We start from the raw sequence: 23,539 nt of genomic DNA, 5'->3' as shown, positions 1-23,539 counted from the left end.
AGGTTACCATATTAAATTGTTTTTATTGAGATAGTCAGTAAATATATTTCAATTTCCAAAAATGAATGAACATACATTAAAAGAAATATAATCATCTCAGACCATAAGCCTTATGAATAGGCATAATTGTATATATTTGTATCGATTGACCAAATCATTCACAGATTAATATAAGTTGTACAATCATTCTACTGAGAGTTATTATTTTACTTTTTTAGTAATAATAATGTTGCACGCTGTAATAATATTAATTGCTCGTCTGAGATGAACGTGCTTGCGGTAGAAGCTAAACTGGCTTTGAAAATGTCCAAGCAATTCCTGCAAAACATTTCGGACATTTTTGTGGTTGGTAAAACCAATTTATGCTGATTAACTGTACAGTATATCGGAATACATTAAAAGGTTTACACCTTTAAATAAACTTTAAAGGTTGACTCGCAACAAAGTTCACATTACAGTTATTTGGTATCAAAAGATTCACCATGTCTTACTCTGCTGTGTTGTAGGTGCAAAATATGGGGAAATCTGATTACAAGCTCTTATAAGCTCAAAAACGAACAGTTAATCGCCGTCATCACAAAACGCTGTAAGTTGGAATTAGTTTATTTCTCTGACGTATTCAAACAATTTGATTATTGTTTTGACATGTGATGTTATCACGTTAATTGAACGGCTAATAAAAAGTTCAATATAAAACGTTTTGTAACACTAGTTTATGACAAACACTTCGGGGGTTCTACCGAAAAGCCCGTGTCAAATCTAGATGCTCGCTACTTTGCAGTTCTGTTTCGGATTGGTCTAATCGTCTAGTCGTAATCTGATCATGTGACCCATACTTCCTGCCAAGCAGCGCAAATAATTTTATGCAGCATTTTTCGACTATCACAGATAATCAACAGGCTCGTCATGTTTATCAGAGGATGATATGCACTCCTAGGAGCTAAGGTTAAAAGATTAAGCAAATTTTTACGTTAGGTTTTGAAATATCGATGCTCAAAATGACAGCATTACAATGATTATGTAATTGACGCGTAATGACAATATGCATGGTTCTATTGAATGCTTGAAGTATATTTGTGAAAATTTTTTGACGAATAAGGTTGCATGAAAGTGTAACCGGGAGCCATCTCGTTCAACTACGTCTCATTTGAGCCGTTTTGCAAAGGGATTTTAATCCACAGCGTTTTTGTAATGGCCGCAATTAACCGTTTGTTTTTGAGCTCTCAAGAGCTTGTAATCACATTTCCACATATTTTGCATCTATAACACAGCAGAGTAAGACATAGTGAATCTTTTGATACCAAATAACTGTAATGGAAATTTTGTTGCTAGTCAACCTTTAAAGACCGTGCTGTTCAAAAGCTTTGAACTTTGGATGCACCTTAATGAAATATTAGGTTTTAACAAATATGTAAGTATGTCCTAGTGAAAAAAAATTAATTTGAGAACAAAAAAGTGAAGTAGATTCTGTCAGCTTTACGTGCAAGGTCATACAGTGAGAACTCTACTTGTTTACCTATAGTTTCATTTCCTGTTTATGATCAGTTGCTATCTATATTCAACATGTCCATGTATTTGTATATATATCATATCTGTATCTACACTTGTGTAAAACTATCTATTGTTTTAACGAATTTATTGTGTGCTTACCAAGTAGTTTTATATGCCTCCAAGTTTCTCTTTATATCACAACAAACACTCTATTGTTAGCTTTAGTAAACTAAGTGAAGTCTCTGTTACAATTTGGTGATAGATTTATCTGAAATATTTCAAAACCTTCAAATGTCGTATGTAAAATTGTGTATGTGATACATAGTTTGTACACTTTTGCTAATATGTGCATGCTTATATGAAATGACACATAGTTGTCACGGTAGCGCATAGTAGTAACACGTACCACAGTTTCAATATGGTAGTCATTGTAAAATCAGGTTTCGCCAGCCAAATCTAGATTCAGCTAAACTCCACATATGAAAAGCCAGCAGTCCTTACACAGGGCTAACAAAGGTGACACGAAGCCATGCCTCAATGTTATGTAATGCGTGTACATCTTACTCGTTATTGTCACTGCTCTTATTATAAAAATACTTTTATAATAGTTTATAGTAATAAACTGCTCCAAACTGACATAGACCCACATCATCTCTTGTAAGTTTAACTTTATTAATAACAATATTTATATCTTTAGTTAGTTGTAACTAGTTTAGGCCTTTGTATCATTATAAGCACTGGGTATACATGCTATCACTCTATTTGTATTTACTCTACTTGTAGATCAGAACAGGAGAAGGTAGTGTTTGATATCACAGGTTATCTCCATCTTTCTATAACCAAAATGATGCACTTTATAGCTGGCTGTATAGGATGTATGTACTGTATGTCATTACTATACTTGAGTAGATACTGATAGTATTGGATAAGGTTACATCTTTGACAGTCAACTTTGTTTGTAGATATACCCATAGATCCTCTCTATAAATCTTGACAACTCTGAACATTCAGTTGTCCAGTCGTTCGTTCGATACGCCAGGCCTGTCTGAGGAATGATGGCTCTGACCAATAGATGTTGTCATGACAGACGAGCCAAGTGATGCGGGCTAGTGATCTTTAACCAGTTTCTTAGGTGCCGATATTAGTCCGAACAACTAGGGTTGCCTATAGTAACATAATCTGCTGCCTCCAATTTTAAAACATGCAGAAGCTAAAAAGGGTATTAGAACTCTGAGGTGAACTTTAGTGTTCCCTTTAAGTGCAACTCTTTGATATGCTGGCCGTTGATCACATCACTGTCTTAGTTAGTCCCATGCTATCTCATGCATAAGGGCCATTCCATGGGGACTGGTCCAATGTGTGTGCTGACCTGTCACAGATATGATTAAAACTAATTCTATGTTAAAGAGCATGTCAAACTTGGTGGGAATCTAAATTTCTTAGCCTCTCAACATTTAGTGGCGTTGCCGGCATCACCTCAAAGTTTGCCATTCAGGAGGGGCAACTCCGAGTCGGATTTGTTAGGTTTTTTGATAACAAATATCTCGAAAACTATATCTTCTAAAAATCTGAATTTTTAGTTGTCTTCTTCCACATGTGATCTATCATTTTCATTTAAAAACTTTTCTGTCGGAGGCTGTCATTTAGGGTCAGAGGTCGCTAAAGTAGGTCAGCGGGCCTTATTTTTATCAAGTTTTGTAGATTTAAGCTATTTTAGCGTCACGTAAAACTCAAATTTTTTTTCATTTTCTGGCAATGTAACTCTTGATATATGCTTATTAATGTATTTTTTACATAAAAATAATTTATATTTGTCAGATTTCATCCTCGTGCAAACATGATATTACTATGGTCATAGCTGGTCACATAGTATCACAGTCATAACTGGTCACAAGCCATCATTTGACCATGATAGCTTGTGACCACATATGACCATGATACCACGTGACCAACTAAGGAGTTCTACCATGTGACCAGCTATGACTGTTTTACCTTACATCATGCTATGTGGCCGAATGCTCCTGCATCATTGCTGGTCACTTCGATCATATGGTATCACAATCATAGCTGATCACATGGTATCATGTTCATAACTAGTCACATGATATCACAGTCAAAGCTGATCACACGGTGTCATAGCCATTGCGGGTCAGAATCAACAAAGTAATATCTAGCCCATTAACTTTGTTTGATTTAGGAATAGCTGATTGCCTGGCAACTCACTCTCTGAATACCGTTAAGGTTAGTCATCGTCTCACTGGTGTTTCATTCATTGTTCCGCCTCACTCCTAGCTGTTAACTCAAAGCACCAAACTCTCTTCACAAGCTTGTCTCAGTAATTCTAACATTACAAGCCATCATTTTATGTTTTAATAATTCAACCATAAAGTACCACATTTGTATAATATGGTATATTAGACATGTTCATGTAGTATATAAACTCAGTATATTATTTGATTAATAGTTGATGTTTATCTCACTGTCAACTTATAAGAAATTTCTCTCTATAAACTCTACATCTGTAGAGGAATAGTTGAGTACTAGTTAAAATGTTGCTGTTAAGCTTGTGTTATCTATAGAGAATGTCTCTTAGATTTGAGAGTTACCTCTATTGCAGCTGGATCCATAGTGCCAACCACATGTTTTTATCGGAGGTTCATTGATTGCTGTGATCCTGTTCAATCAACTCCGGGACATTGGGTTGTCTTCAAAGATGGATTGTCAATCTCAACTCCGTTCTATCCGGTATTATTAGTAAGTAGAAATATCTTGTGATTTAGTACAAGGTCTTAAATGAAGCTATAACTCATACTTTCTGAAACTAACTTTAACATAGAGCGATGCACACAAGTTAGTTTTAATCTAATTGAAGGTCGTGAACCTAGCGCCAGAGATGCAACTAGCTTTACTTTAACGTAAGTTACTCAGGCTAACAATAATCTAATGCAAGTTTTTGCTTTGATATATGTATTCTATTGTTACATCCTCGATCAAGATCAAATTTAATGTCAGTATTGTAAGATGATATGGTACCTGGTTTATTATAAGCCGCAATGGTTTGTAAGCTAAGAAAGAATTTGTCTTGATGCTGATAGCTTATAGAAGATTTTAGCTTCACAAGTGTTGCGTTCCGTTGCTCTTCAACTTGAGTGTTGATAGTTTTTAGATGGTCGTATGCATTTATATTATATCCACCACAGCATCCTGAAATCAGAATTAGTCAAGCATGATCAGCAATACAGATGCGTCTCTCAATGACGCAAATATTGTAATATAGCAAAAAATGTAATATAACAATATTACCAAATACTGTTATACTATTTATGATGACTATATTTATACGCCGCTTACCAGTATGGTTGTGCCAGTGAAATCTATATACCAGAAACTTTGTCTCTCTGAAAAAGGCCGGATTTCGATTGAGAGCATACCTGGGTAATGCACAAGCATTGTTGTAGATGACAATCTTAGGTGCTAAAAATAAAAGAAATGTTCAAAACATGGCATTGCTTCATTATGAAAAAGTTGAATATCAATATAAAAAGACAACATGCAGGTGTATACTAATGTTAGATGTTTTGAACCATATTCTTGATATATATTACTGAATTTAAACTGTCGAAAGAGTTAGGGAAAGCAAATTAAAATGATACTATGGAATCTTCAGTTGAATTATCTGCAAAGAGGTGTTCTGAATATATTTCTCCATTCCAATTATCTACAAGTGCATTGCAGACAATTGCCTGGCTCATTGCATATTTATTAGACCTCGTCTGCTTGCCGTCGGAGCAGCTCCATTACCTGGCTATTTATTTTGTCAATAAAGATTTTGTGTAAAAACAATTAGATATAGAAGTGAAGGCGTTTAAACGTATTTAACAGTTTAAACGGGCTTTAGGTTTCTAAGATAGCGCTATTGGCAGGTGGAGTTGGCAGGTGAAGACAGAGTGTATCCTATTGTTGTTAGCTGTTACTGTTATTGTTATTAATATTAGCTATTATTGTGTATCCAGGATACTAACATAGCATATTTTTGGTACTACCATAGTGCATTCAAGTTACCATCAAACAATGTATAACATACTCTTAAATAATATTTATAGAATGCTACCAGAAAATATATAGATATGTGAATATGTAGAATGTACTGAATGAATCGTGTGTTGCAGATGAGGTACAAGCAGAGCATAGAGGTATGTCATTTTCTCGGACTGTCCGACAGAGTGCTTGACCGATCTGTTCACTGGCTGGTCACTTCTTCAATGGGCGATTGGGACGCCTTAGAGATTGCTCTCAGATATGAAGGTTTAGCGCCAGTAGGAGGTATGGCTGTCCCTCTTGACCAGAAGTGTGGGTTTTTATATTCACTCGTGTTTTAATGGTCTTACTTTCTTCTTTTTAGCTGAGGAAGCTGGTCAAGAATGTTATGTAGAACGAGATCTTTTTATATCTATTGATCCTTTATTGTTGTATTTTCATAGATATGAGACAAGATGTACTCCAGCCTCGAGTTATGAAAGAAACCAAGTCGGATGGCTATGCAGGCAAAGTTTTCTGCTACCTTCCACTGCCTATGAAAAGTGGTCTTCCTGTGCACATTAACATTAACATCGCGAGCAAGTCTTGTATTGATAAGGCTTATCGTAGCTTCTGCGTCGACGAGTGATGTGCAGATAAATCCATTGATCTTCACATCTATTGTGGCTCTTCTACAATCTTTATTTGAGGCTTTGGTAACACCATTAACCTGTTCGGGTTATCTTCGCGAAGTTTGTATATTGTATGCCTGCGAAAAGTAGTCATTCCATGCCCTCAATCATTCACGCTTTTCGTCAGTTGCTCCTGGTCGTGAGTATTTGGGTACGTAGGGTTTATATGATGGTGGTGCACTTCTTAAGTCTTCTAATGATAATTCGATTTCTAAGTCTTCCGGTGGTGCGGATGGGTCATCATCGAACTATTTTTCAGATTCGTCTTCTCGTTCGGGCATGTCGGTTAGTTCCAGTGCCGTCTCCACATGTAAAGCGTTTACCGTTGCACTCTTCCTTGCTCTGTACACAAAGCATCCTTTTGTGATTCCTCCGATGACTGTTGATAAAACCATTAATGTAAGAATGATGTTGCAAGCGAACGTCCAGAGCTCATAACCTGAGGTTACGTGTCCTCCAAATAGAAAGCTGAATAGTGAAGGGCCAAATAGTTTCTCTCTGCTCTCTACGGTGTTGTAATGTAGGGTGTTATGGCGGTTCGTGACGATTCCCATAGCCTTTAGTACTCTTTTCTGTCTGTCTAAGGTAGATAGGATTTCATTCAGTTCTCCGTAATCGTCTGTGTTTGACCATCTTAACATATGTGCTCTGCTAAATATTGTTTCTTGTATTTGTAGGGGCTGGCTGCAGAGGTTGATGTACGGAATGCTCAAGTCGGTGGCTTCCTTAATTGGCGAAATCGTCCCGTTCGGAAAGTATTCAGAGATGTTACCTTCCAGCATCATCAATGTGCCTCTTTTGTCTTGCAATTGACTGTATAGGTGTCTGGGTGTATCACATTGTCTTTTGGATTGAAATATCCAATTTTTTCTGTACCGGCTGTTTTGATCATCATCGGAATAAATTCTGTGCAGTTATTCTCTTCCATTGGCAGTATTTCGTATTGACTGTAGTTAAGTATAGTACAAGGGTAAACTTGGAGGAAACCCGGACCTGTTGTAGCAATAACATTTGGGTTTCCCAGTAAATATCTTGCGCTGAGTGTCGCGTGTTCTCCTATTAGCATGGTAACTATCTGTAAAATCTCAGCTAGATTGTAGGAGGCGTAGAAGTAAGCTGACCAAAATAGTTTTTGAGTCATCTTAGTTTGCTGGTAGGCAAGTGACTGTAGCATTGTATTGAAGAAGGCAGCGTTTTGACCCACTGCTGATACTCTTGCCTTTATCGTATCGTTAATTGTGACATTCGTCAATGGTGTGAGAAATTTCACTATGAGGCCTTGGTCCGAAAGCGAAACATTAGAGTTGTTACAGCCTTTATGTGAATTCAGTCTCGAGTTATAAAATGTCAGAGCTAAATCTTGTTTATTGGAGACAAAATGTGCGTCGAAAAATTATTCTTTTTTGTTGAACCATGGCGGGTATTCACATGTTTCAACTATGTCCAGGTCCCACATAAGCATTGATCTGTCGTTTAATTCACAAGAGCCGTTGTTGTAATTGCAGTAAATGACGTCTCCGGTTGTACTTTAAAATTTGTCAGATCCGTGTCTCTTGTATAGGTAAGTTGCCACATAACTGCATTGCTTAGCGCTGAAGGTTTTCTGTTGGCAGCACCATACATACATGGCGTTGGTTGGTTCATTCGTAATATACATTCCATCTCCTCTATGTAAAAATCCAGCTTAGCACTTCTTATGTATTACCATGTCAGTGCATTCTTCTAAGGTTACTTTCTGGGTTCTGCTTGAGGTTGTCCTGGTCTTAATGTCTCTGAAAAATTAAATTTGTGTCGTGACATGTGCGGTGAACTTCGTGCACCGGTAGGCGATAGTCTTTTGCTTGATCATATTCTTCTTGTAGGTAGTAACATTAAATTTCTGGGGTGCCATGTCTGATTGTTTGCTGGTGTCCGTTGAGCATTCGTATTCTTGTTCTACTCAAAATGTTTGTGGAGAATCATTTTCTCCTGTGCCGCAAATCATGGGGTTGTTTGGTTGTCCTTTTGATGCTGTCGCCCCGGTAATGCGTAAGGCTAAGCATAGAAGGCTAAATTGGAAGTAGCTGGCAAGGTTGAATAGGCCGAGCCGTCCTCCGGTGAATCTTATGCGTTTAGGTCGTCGGTCTACTATTTAGATCTAATGTGGCATTTATGTTTGCAACCACAACTTTGACCTTCACAAAAGACATGTGTAGATAAACCGTTCATAGTGGAATCACTGCAATGAAAACTCGGTGAATATTTATATTTTGCTGAGAAATCATTAGCTGTCAATATATTGAAAAAGGGAGGCAACTCTATTATTGAATGCAACCAGAGTATAGTCTAAGAAGAGACAACTCTATTACTTAGCGCATGCATTTGATTCACTTTCTGTGAACTCAATGTTCATCTGAGGTCGATAGAGAATCGGGTTTTAAGATGAAACGGTCCTAAACTAAGAAACGGCTTAAACTATAAATGGGACCTCTTATTCAACTCACAGTGAAAATAAATCAAGGGGAGATAATTCTTTTGCTCAATACACCCAGGTCCTTGTGTTCATGTGAAATCACAATTTTTACTATTGAATACAGTATTGACTCTATAAGATTCTGATGCATATTAAGGCTATATATATATTTATATATTTTATATATTTATTTTTATATATGTTCACTTACACAGTTGTATCAGCATACGACATACTGACTTATATAAAATTTATTAGCTCAACATTCTGGCAAATTTGATCTGTTGGAAAACTAGGGTAAACTACATGTATGTTCACATGATGAATAGATGAGCTCTGGTTCACTTGAAAACTGTTTTGTCGAATGATATTAAAACTTCATTGGTTTTCCTAGCTAGTGGTTTATACATCTGTAGGTTTATTGTCTATACGGTTTGTATTATGTTTGAGGTACAATTCCTTATTAAAATCGGTCGGATCATGATATTCCACGATTATAGGCTGCAATGTCAAGTTTTATGGTAATCCGTCATGTTAAAAGTATCCATGAAGTTACGGGTAGTCATGATGTTTTATTAAAGTGTTTTAGGTTAGAATACCTTTTCATAAAACGTTTTTACCTGTCCACCAGAACAGACACACACACACACACAGCTAAAGTTCTACTGACAGTGGTTTTTTATACCGTAAAACAACTCCATGTATACGGTCTACTAAAACTGTTTGCCCTGATTGTACTATTTTTATACGCGTCGAAAGCATTCCTGCATGTCAATGATAGGGTGAAAACAATGGAAATCTGCAGTGTGTTTTGCAGCTAGTCCCTATTGTATCAGACTCAAACCACTCCAATCGGAGATGTCCTGTTGTTATACAGAGAACTAACAATAAAATTGAAAATGTTAGGCAAACTGAAAATCTTCAAATTGGCTGTATTGAAAAAAAAAATTTCTTTGTTGTCAAATTTTATGGTAATCTGCTAGTTGAAAACATTTTGTGAAAAAATGGTACATCACAAATTCTAATTGATCGTTAATTAAGCAATATCAGTTGACTGCTATAATAATTACATAACTAGGACAATTCTAACTTTCGAACGTGTATGCATTATATATACATCTTGCTACTTTTACTTTATTTCATCACCAAATTCAATGCTTTAAAAAAGTATATCATAATAATCATCACGCAAGTGATATTATTTATTAACAAGCAGTATTGCTATTGTCGGACAAAAAATTGATGAAAAACTTTGCAATTAGGCTATCTCAGCTTTTGGATAGTTTCTTTACAGAAGTTTTCCTCCCTTTATTTTAATAAACAACCTATACATACAGGTTTTTGCTTTAACCTTAGAAAAATATTTTGATATCATAATCTTATTAATAATCTGGCTGAGTTTTGTAATGGTTAGTTTAACATATATCTATGCAGTATCAGAAATTACAATTCTATTGAAAAGGCAACTCTAAATACAAACATGCAGTCAGACATATTTGTATGTCTGACGGCATTCTCTGTCTTGTCACAAGCATCGCATCTACAACTTGTTCCATATGTGCAAACACATTATCAATTGATGGGTCAAAAGACTGTATTTCCGCACTAGAAAATTACTGCATGGATGTCTAACATTAGTTCAAATCATGTGAACCTTGCTGGAGTTGCCTGCCCACAAAGAGTTTCCTAAAGATGGAAACTGGCGGTTTTTTATTGAATTCCACCAATCGAATTCCGTCACAGAACAAGACTGTCATCCATTGCCGCGAATAGATGAAAGTCTTGATGCATTGGCCGGGAGTAAGATATACAATTATCAAACCGAAGGGTTATATTCAGGGCATTTAGTTTGCAAAAGGACTAATCATAGTTTCTAAACGACGCAGCGATCTTCACGAACGCTGACGGAAAGACCGCTCAGGCATTGGATAAACAATTGGTCGGAGACAGCGTAACTGAAACGATGTTTCGATAAAAGCAAAAAGGCCTATGTAAAAAGGTCGGTGCTATCTATAAAAATAGACTTTCGGACAAATTGGCTAGTGGTCGTGCATTAACCCTTTGTGACGACACCAGTGTTCGTTCTAATCGCAGCACGTTAAAAGGGCAACAAAGGCAAATGTCTTTAGATAGGTTTATCTTAAAACGGCCGGCTAGTCGTGAAAGTGAAACAAAGGAAAAACTAGCTAACTAGCGAGAAACCTCAAACTATAAACGCCGAAGAAATTTCAATTACGAAAAATGAAAGTTTGCTTTTAGGTTTGCTTTTAAGTTTGTCTTTGAAGGCTTTGATAAAACCCAAATTTATCAAAGTCAACTGTTGTAACAAAGAATAACACGTATATCGCCCTCTCTGGCAAATGCTAGCGTTAGCTGCTACTGTATGTATTTAATTTTACATTTTAATTAATCACATTTCCTCTTGCCTTGTTTTTTTATTTGTTACTTTTTGAAAGCGTGTGGTAAGTTAGGACAATAACCAACATGTTTTTTCTGTTACAATATCTTGTTTTGAGTGTTTTATTTGCATTTTTAAAGTATAGAAACCAATTATTACATATTTAATTGTTCTATATGTAAATAGATTGCACCAACATGCGAGTAAATTGACATACGAGCTCAGTCTCGGAACGCATTAAGCGCGTATGTCGAAGTATGACTGCACCTCAAATTGAAAACTAGCTGCTAGACAGAGTTAGTAAACATAGCCAAGTTCCAAATTTTTTCAAATCGCCGCTGGGGCTTTGAAATACATGTAAGCCCATTGCTAATGCATCACACGTCTTTGCCAAATTTTTCAACCTTGTCGCAAGTTATTCGGAATTTGACATGGCATCATCATTGAAAAAATCTCTTGCAGTTCTATACGCTGAAAAAACTCATAACTTACCACCACAAATTGTTGGTTCACTAAAGGCTTTCACATCGATGAACATTCATGAAAATCTCTGAATGCGGCAAAAAATAAATTTCATACAAACATAAATTTCTCAGCTAAATATAAACCTAAACAAGTGGTATACGCATGTGAAGGTCTTACTCTATTGCTAACTGCTTTCATGGATTAATTTATTTGCGAATGTGTTCATCCGCGAATAATTTAGTCCGCGAATATGCTTGAAAAGACCATTTTCGCGAAATTCAATTCCACGAATAATTTCATCCTGTAGGGTAAAATATAGTTTTATATTCCTAGTAGAGACTGGAGCGAGGCACTAACCAGTGCATCAACTATTGATATATTAACAATGAGTCACTGTTTGACTTCCAGCAGTTTAAGAATGGCTAGGAAAAGGTGTGACGGCGTGATGGCATGCCACCTGTTCATTAACCAGTTCTAAGGCTACTGATACTCGAGAGATGCCATCGAGAATGATAACATTTATTATGAGATGATTGGCTATTATTAATGCTCAAATCATTATAGATCGAGAGGGAGCTAGTTTTGTCCAAGTATTATCTTTGTATGTTATATATCCATATGTTGACAAAATAGATAACATCACTAAATTATATAAATGCAATTATATTACTGCAATTTGAAAGCTCGATGCTTTCAACAAAAAATTATCTTGTACGGTATGCATTCATAAATTGACAAGCAAAAGGTCGATACAGTGGGTGATTGACCAAAATATAGATGACCTCGCTAGATCATGAAAATGCAATTAGATTGCCAGTTAGAAAGATCAACCCTATCAACAAATATTATCTTCATACTGTATAGATTCATGAGTTGATTGATAAAAAGTCAATATATTATATGATCAATAAAATATAGCCATGGGTTGACCTCAGTAGATTATGTGGACTGATTTTGATTGATGAAACTCGAGGAATGCTCATGGAAGAACTATCGATGAAAGATCGACCCACAAAAGACATGTGTAGATAACCTGTTCATAGTGGAATCACTGCAATGAAAACTCGGTGAATATTCATATTTTGCTGAGAAATCATTAGCTGTCAATATATTGAATAAAGAGAGGCAACTCTATTATTGAATGCAACCAGAGTATAGTCTAAGAAGAGACAACTCTATTACTTAGCACATGCATTTGATTCACTTTCTGGGAACTCAATGTTCATCTGAGGTTGATAGAGAATCGGGCTATAAGATAAAACGGTCCTAATGCTTAAACTATAAATGGGACCTCTTATTCAACTCACAGTGAAAATAAATCAAGGGGAGATAATTCTTTTGCTCAATACACCCAGGGCCTTGTGTTCATGTGGAATCACAATTTTTACTATTGAATACAGTATTGACTCTATAAGATTCTGATGCATATTAAGGCTACAAGCTAACTTCAAATCATTTTATTTTACCTTGTTAAAGTTTTTTGAATTATTTAGTTGAAGTGCCTCAGAACCATCTGCTTCGATAGCATTCGTTGGACTGCTTTATATATATACTTCACTTTATACATGTTCACTTACACAGTTGTATAAGCATACGACATTCTGACTTATATGAAATTTATTAGCTCAACATTCTTGCAAATTTGATCTGTTGGAAAACTAGAGTAAACTATGTTCACATGGTGAATAGATGAGCTCTGGTTCACTTGAAAACTGTTTTGTCGAATGATATTAAGACTTCATTGGTTTTCCTAGCTAGTGGTTTATATATCTGTAGGTTTATTGTCTTTATGGTTTGTATTATGTTTGAGGTACAATTTCTTATTAAAATCGTTCGGATCATGATATTTCACGATTATAGGCTGCAATGTCAAGTTTTATGGTAATCCGTCATGTTAACAGTATCCGTGAAGTTAGGGGTGGTCATGATTTCTTATTAAAGTATTTCAGGTTAGAATACCTTTTCATAAAACGTTTTCACCTGTCCACCAGAACAGACACACACATAGCTAAAGTTCTATTGACAGTGGTCTTTCATACCGTAAAACAACTCCATATATATGGTCTACTGAAAATGTTTGCCCTGAACACACAGTTTTTATACGTGTCGTAAGCATTCCTGCATGTCAATGATAGGGTGAAAATAATGGAAATCTGCGGTGTGTTTTACAGCTAGTCCCTTTTGTATCAGACTCAAACCACTCCAATCGCAGATGTCCGGTTGTTATACAGAGAACTAACAATAAAAAATTGAAGATGTTAAGCGAACTGAAAATCTTCAAATTGGCTGTATTGAAAAAAAATTTCTTTGTTGTCAAATTTTATGGTAATCTGTTAGTTGAAAACATTTTGTGAAAAAATGGTGCATCACGAATTTTTATTAATCGTTAATTAAGCAATATCAGTTGACTGCTATAATAATTACATAACTAGGACAATTCTAACTTTCGAACATGTATGCATTATACATACGTCTTGCTACTTTTACTTTTTTATCACCAAATTCAATGCTTTAAAAAATATATTATAATAATCATCACGCAAGTGATATTATTTATTAACAAGCAGTATTGCTATTGTCGGAAAGAAAATTGATGACAAACTTTGCAATTAGGCTATCTTAGCAACTGGATAGTTTCTTTACAGAAGTTGTCCTCCCTTTATTTTACTAAACAACCTATACATACAGGTTTTTACTTTAACGTTATAAAAATATTTTGATATAATATTCTTATTAATAATCTGGCGGAGTTTTGTAATGGTTAGTTTAACATATATCTATGCAATATCAGAATTTACAATTCTATTGAAAAGGCAACTCCAAATACAAACATGCAGTCAGACATATTTGTATGTCTGACGGCATTCTCTGCTTTGTCACAAGCATCTCATCTACAACTTGTTCCATATGTGCAAACACATTATCAATTGATGGGTCAAAAGACTGTATTTCCGCACAAGAAAATTACTGCATGAATGTCTAACATTAGTTCAAGTCGTGTGAACAACCTTGCTGGAGTTGTCTGCCCGCGGACAAGCAACTCAAACAACAAGGTTCACAAGATTCCGTTCGTGATTTGAACTTGTCTAATATGTATTATCCCCTTGGTTACCAATCAGTTTTATGGAGTTTTCCTACAGTGGCATTCGGACATATCCATAAAAAAATCAGATTTTAAACAAGGAATTAAATGCCAAGTGGGTACCAGCTTTATTTCTAGCGAAATAAAGAAATATAAATAAAAACATTAACTAATGGTTTAAGTAAAAATTTTTTATACATTTGGCTAACACCAAACCCTGAGATGAAATGCAAGATGAAAAATAAAATCTAGTAGAGTAATAGCTTTTTAGATTGCCATTTAAAATACTAATAAATTCTAACTGCAAATCACCTTATTCAAAGTTCATTTTAGGAAAGATACACGTACCAGCTGCTTTATAATAAACTCAGAGTTAGTAAGTGCCTCTCGTAGTTGAAGTGAATGGATTATGTTACGGAAGGATAAGAATGTTTGTAAGCTAAGAAAGAATTTGTCTTGATGCTGACAGCTTATAAAAGATTTTAGCTTCACAAGTGTTGCGTTCCGTTGCTCTTCAACTTGAGTGTTGATAGTTTTTAGATGGTCGTATGCATTTATATTATATCCACCACAGCATCCTGAAATCAGAATTAGTCAAGCATGATCAGCAATACAGATGCGTCTCTCAATGACGCAAATATTGTAATATAGCAAAAAATGTAATATAACAATATTACTAAATACTGTTATACTATTTATGATGACTATATTTATACGCCACTTACCAGTATGGTTGTGCCAGTGAAATCTATCTACCAGAAACTTTGTCTCTCTGAAGAAGCCCGGATTTCGATTGAGAGCACACCTGGGTAATGCACAAGCATTGTTGTAGATGACAATCTTAGGTGCTAAAAATAAAAGAAATGTTCAAAACATGGCATGGCTTCATTATGAAAAAGTTGAATATCAATATAAAAAGACAACATGCAGGTGTATACTAATGTTAGATGTTTTGAACCATATGCTTGATATATATTACTGAATTTAAACTGTCGAAAGAGTTAGGGAAAGCAAATTAAAAAGATACTATGGAATCTTCAGTTGAATTATCTGCAAAGAGGTGTTCTGAATATATTTCTCCATTCCAATCATCTACAAGTGCATTGCATACAAATATCATAAAGTGCAGAATAAAGTGTGAATGTGAATTCTACTTTGATAGCCTCAAATAAATAAGCACAAATGAATGCAAATGACAAAAAAATTGAAAAAAGATTTTTGCGAATTTCATAATAGCAAATGCTACTTAGTCATTATAATTTCTGCTAAATTAATTCACTTTGCACATGGAATTCATAAAAATGAATTTTAATACATTTTCAAAACATCATTTAGCATAATCATTACCACACTGCAGGTTTGTCCCAGGGGCTACACCCGATTAGCCAGGTAGGATGTTCAATGATCTCAACAGCATGAAGAATGTCTTCACCTATGTCTTCAACTGCTATTTGCCCGATCACTTCTTTTTAGATGGCGCAACTACATGTATGTTCAGGTTGGCAGAGATATCACTGTTTACTTGAAAATACCTTTCTCTGTTTTTACATAATGGTTATTATTTGCTCCTAGTTTTTATTAGACCTCATCCTATTGTTGCAGGAGCAGACAATTGCCTGGCTCATTGCATATTTATTAGACCTCGTCTGCTTGCCGTAGGAGCAGCTCCATTACCTGGCTCATTGCATATTTATTTTGTCAATGAAGATTTTGTGTAAAAACAATTAGATATAGAAGTGAAGGCGTTTAAACGTATTTGACAGTTTAAACGGGCTTTAGGTTTCCAAGATAGCGCTATTGGCAGGTGGAGTTGGCAGGTGAAGACGGAGTGTATCCTATTGTTGTTAGCTGTTACTGTTATTGTTATTAATATTAGCTATTATTGTGTATCCAGGATACTAACATAGCATATTTTTGGTACTACCATAGTGCATTCAAGTTACCATCAAACAATGTATAACATACTCTTAAATAATATTTATAGAATGCTACCAGAAAATATATAGATATGTGAATATGTAGAATGTACTGAATGAATCGTGTGTTGCAGATGAGGTACAAGCAGAGCAGAGTGGTATGTCATTTTCTCGGACTGTTCGAGGGAGTGCTTGACCGATCTGTTCACTGGCTGGTCACTTCCTCAATGGGCGATTGGGACGCCTTAGAGAATGCTCTCAGATATGAAGGCTTAGCGCCAGTAGGAGGTATGGCTGTCCCTCTTGACCAGAAGTGTGGGTTTTTATATTCACTCGTGTTTTAATGGTCTTACTTTCTCCTTTTTAGCTGAGGAAGCTGGTCAAGAATGTTATGTAGAACGAGATTTTTTTATACCTATTGATCCTTTATTGTTGTATTTTCATAGATAGGAGACAAGATGTACTCCAGCCTTGAGTTATGAAAGAAACCGAGTTGGATGGCTATGCAGGCAAAGTTTTCTGCTACCTTCCACTGCCTATGAAAAGTCGTCTTCCTGTGCACATTAACATTAACATCGCGAGCAAGTCTTGTATTGATAAGGCTTATCGTAGCTTCTGCGTCGACGAGTGATGTGCAGATAAATCCATTGATCTTCACATCTATTGTGGCTCTTCTACAATCTTTATTTGAGGCTTTGGTAACACCATTAACCTGTTCGGGTTATCTTCGCGAAGTTTGTATATTGTATGCCTGCGAAAAGTAGTCATTCCATGCCCTCCATCATTCACGTTTTTCGTCAGTTGCTCCTGGTCGTGAGTATTTGGGTACGTAGGGTTTATATGATGGTGGTGCACTGCTTAAGTCTTCTAATGATAATTCGATTTCTAAGTCTTCCGGTGGTGCGGATGGGTCATCATCGAACTATTTTTCAGATTTATCTTCTCGTTCGGGCATGTCGGTTAGTTCCAGTGCCGTCTCCACATGTAAAGCGTTTACCGTTGCACTCTTCCTTGCTCTGTACACAAAGCATCCTTTTGTGATTCCTCCGATGACTGTTGATAAAACCATTAATGTAAGAATGATGTTGCAAGCGAACGTCCAGAGCTCATAACCTGAGGTTACGTGTCCTCCAAATAGAAAGCTGAATAGTGAAGGGCCAAATAGTTTCTCTCTGCTCTCTACGGTGTTGTAATGTAGGGTGTTATGGCGGTTCGTGACGATTCCCATAGCCTTTAGTACTCTTTTCTGTCTGTCTAAGGTAGATAGGATTTCATTCAGTTCTCCGTAATCGTCTGTGTTTGACCATCTTAACATATGTGCTCTGCTAAATATTGTTTCTTGTATTTGTAGGGGCTGGCTGCAGAGGTTGATGTACGGAATGCTCAAGTCGGTGGCTTCCTTAATTGGCGAATTCGTCCCGTTCGGAAAGTATTCAGAGATGTTACCTTCCAGCATCATCAATGTGCCTCTTTTGTCTTGCAATTGACTGTATAGGTGTCTGGGTGTATCACATTGTCTTTTGGATTAAAATATCCAATTTTTTTTGTACCGGCTATTTTGATCATCGTCGGAATAAATTCTGTGCAATTATTCTCTTCCATCGGCAGTATTTCGTATTGACTGTAGTTAAGTATAGTAGAAGGGTAAACTTGGAGGAAACCCGGACCTGCTGTAGCGATAACGTTTAGGTTTTCCAGTAAATATCTTGCGCTGAGTGTCGAGTGTTCTCCTATAAACATGGTAACTATCTGTAAAATCTCAGCTAGATTGTAGCAGGCGTAGAAGTAAGCTGACCAAAATAGTTTTTGAGTCATCTTAGTTTGCTGGTAGGCAAGTGACTGTAGCATTGTATTGAAGAAGGCAGCGTTTTGACCCACTGCTGATACTCTTGCCTTTATCGTATCGTTAATTGTGACATTCGTCAATGGTGTGAGAAATTTCACTATAAGGCCTTGGTCCGAAAGCGAAACATTAGAGTTGTTACAGCCTTTATGTGAATTCAGTCTCGAGTTATAAAATGTCAGAGCTAAATCTTGTTTATTGGAGACAAAATGTGCGTCGAAAAATTATTCTTTTTCGTTGAACCATGGTGGGTATTCACATGTTTCGACTATGTCCAGGTCCCACATAAGCATTGATCTGTCGTTTAATTCACAAGAGCCGTTGTTGTAATTGCAGTAACTGACGTCTCCGGTTGTACTTTAAAATTTGTCAGATTCGTGTCTCTTGTATAGGTAAGTTGCCACATAACTGCATTGCTTAGCGCTGAAGGTTTTCTGTTGGCAGCACCATACATACATGGCGTTGGTTGGTTCATTCGTAATATACATTCCATCTCCTCTATGTAAAAATCCAGCTTAGCACTTCTTATGTATTACCATGTCAGTGCATTCTTCTAAGGTTACTTTCTGGGTTCTGCTTGAGGTTGTCCTGGTCTTAATGTCTCTGAAAAATTAAATTTGTGTCATGACATGTGCGGTGAACTTCTACTCTTCTAACTTCTTCGCTTCCGCTCATTTGGTCGGGGGGGGGGGGGGGGAGATAAGTAATTTGATATATCAGTATGACTCGAGACATTGAGGTCAAGGACCTAATCACTAATCAAGTCTTCTGTTTACCGCTATTAATAGCAGCTGATTTTATAAATAGAGGCTGTTAATTGGTTATTCACCTACTTAATATCTGCCATATATTTTTCCATTCAAGATAATCTTCCCTTGAATTAAATTTACTCTTTTATCTATTAATGTTAGCGTGTTTAGCACATTACCAAAAATTTAAAAACTTTGAATGAAATGTTCGTATGTCATCAAGAAACTACTGTATTGAGTGATCTCTGCTACTTTTGTATTCTGGCATCTCACCTGAACATTCTCCTTCTGTTCTGTCACACAGGTTGCAGATGAACTTTTTACATTTCTCACAGGCTTTTATCAGCTGCTCGTTTTTGTTATTTTTACAGAAAGCTTTTCGGTATTTGCCTGCTGTCTGTTCAAATTCTTTCATAGATATGAACTTGTGACCTCCTCGGAAATATCTATCATGCAGCTGAAAAATTGACAAGTACTCGCATCACTCTATGACAGTAATAATAGATGAATGAACCAGCCTATCATTAGAGAGCGCTGAATTAGTGACTCATCAATCAGACACAAGTGGTAGTCAATTACTGTACCAAGGACTATGTATGTTAATTTGACAACTACTGCATGTGACTGCTCTCATTGGTACACTGCCAATTAAGAAGCAATAACAAGTCTTCTGAGAAACAGTATTACAAATTAACTTACATCAGAATTTTTATTACACAAAGTAATAAGTTCTATCAATACTTTCAAGCTATGAAACTAAACAGAAATATTTGCTATGTGCAAAATATGGAATGGAAACAGCTGTGACACTATATATATTTATTAAAGTTGTTCGGTTGTGGAACTTGATATTACGTTCAAAATCCTTAATCTTGGAAGCAGAGCAAACGCTTACACGTTTTAAACACATGACTTTTGACAATAGCTAGTTTTAAAGAAAATTAAGTTTTAAAGAAAATTCTTTAGAGTGAACTTCCAAGATGTACACACAAACTGGTCAGTGTTGATCTATACCCACTTCTTACATCTAGCAGCTAGCCAATATGTGAGCTTCCATGATGCTGGTAATTTGTGAGTCTGCGTCATTTTTGAGTGACAAATAGCAAAAAGTCAAGCGAGTTTTAGTAGCTGAAATTTTTTATCAAATGTTTCGTGCTTTCTGAAGAAAGATATTACACTAGCAAATTCCGCGTAAGAATATGCCAGGCAAGCTTATCCATTTTCATCATTTTCGCAATTGAGTTGTTTCAATTTGGACTCGGGCAGTTTCATGTGCTCCAACTCAGAATATAACTTTCAGACATAATACTTATGCTTTTAAACTGTATACCCCAACACTCCATTCAGGGACAAAGAGGCATTTACATTACTGTCTCTGATAAACAAACCTGATTTACAAAAGCTCATTGACAGAAAGTTTCAGACGAACCAAGAGATTGTTAGAAGTTTAGCAGAGCTGCTCATCAGGAGAACAAGCTACGAGCAGCTTTAAAACGAATAAAAAGTGCCAAAGCAATGAAGAATTCCTTTTTTTAAAGTGTCCGAGTTAATATACGACATGTGAATATTTATTGTAACACTCATCACGGAGTAACTTAAAGTGTGCATCATCTACAAAGTGAAAATCTAGTTAAAGGTTGACTTGCGACAAAATTCACATTACAGTTATTTGATATCAAAAGGTTCACCATGTCTTACTCTGTTGCGTTGTGTGTTGGTTCCTGCGACCAACACGTAGAGGCGACTGGGTCGGCTTACTCTACCGGTCTGCATTCACCCCTCTCAGGGGCTGTGTAGTGGTTTCCCGTGACCAACACGCAGAGACGACTAGGTCGGCTTACTCCACCGGTCAATATTAACCGCCGACACAAGGGATTGCGCCCAGAGAGGTTTTATACTAGGTCGAAAAGGTCGACCGGAGGTCGACGAGGTCGACAGTGTTTTTATGAGTCTATCCCCACAGCACAGTCCATAGACTAGGTCTTTGGAGATAGCTATATGCCGGGGTGGTTCTGGTATCACACAAGGTAGCAGAAACAGTATGGTTCCAAATGCACTGCATGTATTGAACGAACATAAAGAGCCGAGGTCCTGTCTTAAGTACATCAAATTATGCAAATGAGATGCTAAGACCAGCCTCCCTTAGGGGCGTGGCTACAAAAGGATAAAAAGGGAACATAACTCCAGTTAGAAACTGTACAAGAAGGATAGAAACTTGGTGTTTCACCACACACGCCGCCCCTATAGACAGCAATCGGCTATAATAAAAAAAAACAAAAAAATAAAATAATAAAAGAAAACACAAACAACTAGAATATACTACAAGATAGGGATAGTCAATGTTTTTAACGGGATTCGTGTCGCAATCTTTCACTTGGTCGACATCTGGTTAGCCAACTCTTCTAGGCGACGGGCCGTTCGTCTGAGGCTAGAGGCCTCTTCTCGAAGGGCGTCCACCGTGGCTCGGGGTCGGACATCTCCCAGTCGACATTGGATGCTCCCGACCGTCGTTAGTGTCTTCCTGGGAGCAGGTATGGGTTTCCCCTTCTTGAGCGGACTACATTTCCAATCTATCCGCTTTTCCTTCGGGGGAAAGGGAAAGGGTGCCTGCGGTCCTCTCCTCACAGGTGGCTTCATCTTAACCGGACCATAAGGCATAGGTTTCTCGAAGGCCGGTGGGTTGATTAATTGGACCCTCCTGATCCATGTGGGATAGCGTTCCACCGTGGTTTTTCCGGTTCTCCACGCCCTTCACCCTCGATTGGTGCTTGGCGATTGTATCTCTCGAGGTAGAATTTCTCCCACATTTGCAGAAGAACCTCGAAAAATGTTGTGCAATGTGGATCCGGCGCTGTCGGGGGGTGGATAATGACTGCTGGCACAACGGACAGTAGACACCGTCCTCCTGACATAACTTCATTATTTTCCTGGTCGTCTCCTCTGAGACCCACTTGGTCGGTAGGCGAGAGCTCGGGGAGGAATCTTCCTTCGTCGAGTCGGAATCCATACCATCCAACGTTTCATTGGGAGCCGAGTGTAGTTCTAATGGAGTCACTAGCTCCGATAGCAAGAGTAGAGCTCCGGTAATTGGAGAAGCTTCCTTAATGGTCTCTTTAATCACTTCCATGGCTGGAGGGTGTAAATATGCGTGTGTGTGTGTGTCGAGCTGATAACAAACAGTGAGAGAGCTTTCTTCGGTTTCCAAAATGGCCGTCCTTTGGCCTTGACTCCTTCTGGCCTCTCCTGATTGGACAGTATTGGTGTCATAATCCGCTAGATACGCAGGGGGCTTTCTTATTCGTTGAGGCCGCGTGGTGTTTCCGGTCCCAGTGGTACTAGCCTGGACTCCTTCATTCCCCGTAGCTCTTGCTTCTTTGGTCGCCAATTCGCAGCCAGTGTCGAGGCCAGCCCTCGAGTCAGAGTTGTGTTCACTTGGTGAGACCAAAAAATCTTCGCTGGGGAGCCGAGGTGGTTCCAATCTTCCTGGCGATTGTGGTATTGGTAAATCTATTAATCGACTAGGCAGAAGTGATTCGGAAATAACGGCATCTGGATTACCGTTTTCCCGTGATACTCGTCTCCGGGGATAACCTCTCATGTTGGGACGTCGGGCAGGTTTGACTTCAGCTGGGGCTCGACCTTGTTGCACCGGGCTAGGGCGACAGAGCCTTAATCTTCCTTCGGCTTGAGTGGATCGCTGTCCATATCTTTCTACTTCGTACATATGATTTTCGTGACTCCTTAGTACGCGATTGGGCCCCACATACTTGGCCGCTAATTTCGGATTTTCCCCTTTTCTTCGCCGCTTGCTTAGCAACCATACGAGGTCGCCCTCATTGAACAGCGGAGGCTCTCTCACATCGGTTGATACAATTTCCTTCTGTCTATCTCGGAGGAGAGTATGAGCTTGTATCAACCGGTCGTGAACAGTCTGGACATACTCGTGTGTGCTCGTAAATGACTCCAACCTATTTCCATGCAGCAATTGGTCAGGAAGACGAAGCTCTCGACCCAACATCAAATAATTGGGTGTTTCCTTAGTGGCGGAGTGCGGTAGCCCTCGCAGCGTCTGCATGATCTGTGGCAATAATTGATCCCAGTCCTCTTGTCCTCTGCCCAGTAAAAGTGCTCGTAGGGAGTCACCCAATATTCGATTGTTTCTTTCAACCACACCATTTCCTTCGGGGTGGTACGGAGTGGTCCTAGATTTGTCGACTCCCCACAAGTCACATAGCTCTTGAAACAAAGAGGACTCGAATTGGCTCCCCTGGTCGGTGTAGATAATTTCGGGCAGACCGAAGTAACTGAATACTCTTTCATCCAAGACTTGGGCCACCGTTGGAGCTGTAGCCTCAAGGATAGCTAAGGCATCCGACCACCGAGTGAAATGGTCAGTGAGTACCAACCCCCAGCTATTTCCTCGAGGTGTCTGAG

The sequence above is a fragment of the Watersipora subatra genome, chromosome 6 (assembly GCF_963576615.1).
Source record: "Watersipora subatra chromosome 6, tzWatSuba1.1, whole genome shotgun sequence".
NCBI lineage: Eukaryota > Metazoa > Bryozoa > Gymnolaemata > Cheilostomatida > Watersiporidae > Watersipora > Watersipora subatra.
Note: the sequence above shows the minus strand (reverse complement) of the source record.